Source organism: Anoplophora glabripennis, unplaced genomic scaffold, assembly GCF_000390285.2.
Source record: "Anoplophora glabripennis isolate ALB-LARVAE unplaced genomic scaffold, Agla_2.0 scaffold272, whole genome shotgun sequence".
Classification (NCBI taxonomy): domain Eukaryota; kingdom Metazoa; phylum Arthropoda; class Insecta; order Coleoptera; family Cerambycidae; genus Anoplophora; species Anoplophora glabripennis.
The window spans coordinates 140,727-143,809 of NW_019416854.1; the positions used below are offsets into that span (position 1 = coordinate 140,727).

General features: G+C 31.4%; 1 pseudogene; it reads right to left on the reverse strand.

The window, feature by feature from the left end:
* Positions 1–898: 898 nt before the first annotated feature.
* On the reverse strand, positions 899–2,386 carry LOC108906103 (annotated as a pseudogene).
* Positions 2,387–3,083: the final 697 nt, after the last annotated feature.

A 3,083-nucleotide genomic window follows, 5' to 3' on the forward strand; every position in this document is an offset into this window, starting at 1 on the left:
GGAATTTTTTTCCTTGTTTTGAAATCTTCAATCACCCCTGAAAGTTTGTATATTAAATTTACAATGAAGTAATTGGGGCCTGTGATTGATCAATGATCATGACCAGTTATCAAAACCAGCCGGTTTATTCATAACTAGTAAGCTTTTCAGATCCTTAATTTGTTTCAGGTTTTTTATTGCAGTTTGAACAGTTATTTTTATCAGGTTATCGTAACTTAATTAGTTCAACTGGTTTCAGTTATAAGGGGTGATCCAAATTGAACTTTAGATTAGAATTTGAGTTGTGCGCCGTTTGTGTTGTGTGAACGTTGACAGTTTGCTATTAAACAGTTGGTAGCCTAATTTATTTGCGGATAGATTCAGTCGGAAAATAGACACCCTGTATATATTTGTTTTCTGCTTTTATCGGTATTTATTTATAACTTGGGCATTGTTATTTTAATTCTATAAAAAAAAGGTTATGTTGTAATGACAGTTACAACTGGTAGAGGATGCAAATATTTTGAGCACCAAGCCGAAATGGAAAAAATTTTTGGACAAAAAAAAATATTCACCCTGAAATTTTATTGGCTTCCGATACAATAGATGACTCATTACAAAGCCAAAGAAAATATTGAAGAAAGTGGTACAGAAGAGAAAAGAGACAGTGTTGAAACCCCTAAAGCAAGGCCTTTAAAATCTAAAATTATTCGACACAGGTCAAGCACTATCCAAAGAATTCGGTTGGATAGAAAAACTTATGATGAAAGATTGGATATTGAAAGAAAAAAACTAGAACAAATGGACAGGAGAAATGAGTTAATTCAAGAAAGAAACAATATCAAGTGTGCAGTGATTCAAATTAAATTCTAAAAATAAACTTTAAAGTTAATGTAATAAAATATTTATTTATAAAGTTTTACATTTGTAAAGTATTTGCAACTCTTTCTCTTACAGCTTGAGCTCCATCAAATTCTTCATTATCGTCAATATCATTTTCTTGGTCTGGTAAGTTGTTGTTGGGTAAACCGGGCTCTGGTTCATTATCCAATACAAAGTTGTCATTTTGTGCTATATTGTGAAGAACACATGCAGTTCTAATAAAATGTACGATAAACGGTATATGTCGTAACTGTACATGATACATTTGCCGGAATTTTTCAGAATTCCAAAGCAATGTTCTATCACGTAACGATTCTTTGCTAGCTTTACATTATAATTTTGTTGTGTCCTGCTAAGGTTTCCTCTCTCTTTATATGGAATTAACAAATTATTTTGTAGAGGATATCCACTGTTTCCCAACAGGAAATATCGTCTACATATTTGCTCTAGATTATTGCACAAAGGCAAGTTCCTGAACACTACTGTCATGTACTGAACCCGGATATCCAATGAAAACGTCGAGTATCTTTTGCTTGTGGTAACATACAGCTTGCATCTGCAATATAGTTAAAATAAGAAACTAGAAACTCACCCGCAGCTTTGCTTCAGTTTTTTTTAGTAACAAAGTAAAAACATAACAAACACTTTAAAAAATAGATATTATACTTATACCTAAAAATTGAACCTTACTAATCATTTTGGATGAATTAAAAATTATGGCTACCTGAATTGAGTAGTACCCTTTCCTATTTATATATGAATCTGGATCGGTCTCAGGCTTATCAATTTTAATATGGGTATCATCTATCGCCCCTATAATGTTTGGAAATCCATTATCTCGGAAATGTTGCTCATTTCCATGTTTTTCAGCATTGTTTGGCCACTTTATGATTTCTGGCGATAAGTTCCTCAAAAAATAAGTTACACGACGTATCACTCTGTTTACTGAACTTATGGTTATATCAAAACGGTCTGCCACAACCCGGAAACTAGCAGTCTGGTGACCTATATACCATAAAAAGATAAGTACCTAACAAATAAGAAACAATTAGTTCAAAAACAAGGATTTTATAGTAGTGGAAAGTAAAATTTCAATTAGATAAGGACGTTTGTATTCATACCAACATACTTTCACTGAATCTAGTTAATGATTTATTTATTACTTACTTGATTTTCAGGGAATATATTTCCATACTGTCCACCTTGATTGTGAAAATACTGGATAGTTTGAAATCTCTCGCTTATGCCATTTACAAGTTGTCTTGATAATCGGAAATATTCGAAAAAACTGCATCGGAATATTGAGGAACTATCTCTTCTGGAAATTAGAAAAGAAATTATAAATTTACTTTTCTTCAAAAGTTTAGATGAAACAATACAAGTAACAACTTCCGCTTTAATCCGTTAATAATTATTTACCTAAATAATGTTGGTTTTTCATTCTTGGTTCCTCTAAAACCAATTCTAAATCATCTTCACTTGTTTCAATTTCTAATAAAAAGTCACTGTCTCCTAGGTCACTCATTAGAAAATTAAATTAAATGTTTTTTTTTAATAACTCAAACAATAACAAAATTAAAATTTTCAGGTTACTTATCATCAATGGGCGCGTTTAACGAACCCAACTGTTGGCAACGGTTGACGGAAGCGGTTCGCTAAACGAAGCAGTTGCATTTATGCTGACTCAACTGTTGCTCAACCTACTAAGCGGTAAATTTTTACACTGATTCTACTCAACATAGCTGCGAACCATAGATAAAAGAAATATTATTTGTGAACAGAATTTTCTATGGTGACACACGTTTAGGTTATGTAAATTATGTGGTTACGTCATCTTTATAGTCTGTGATTATCTCGTTATTTGTTTACATCTTGAAATGAGTGGAAACCAAAATAATATTTTAATTGTTGAAGAAAATGACCCATGCGTTTCAAATTGTAAGTTTGTAACTTAGCCCACCAATAAGTATTTAAATTACAAATATTTTTCTAGTGTTTCTAAATAGGCACGATTATTTAGTAAATTATGAATTAGTAGAAGAGGAACCAGGATCTGGTGAAAATGTAATGGAAAATATAGAAAATGAAGATCCCAAATTTATTTGGGATCATAAAACAACTTTGTTATTTCTGGACGAATACCAAAAACGAATTGACGATTTTCGTAATCCTTCTGTAAAGAAGTATATTTAATTTTTTTTTAAATATCTTGAATTAGATAG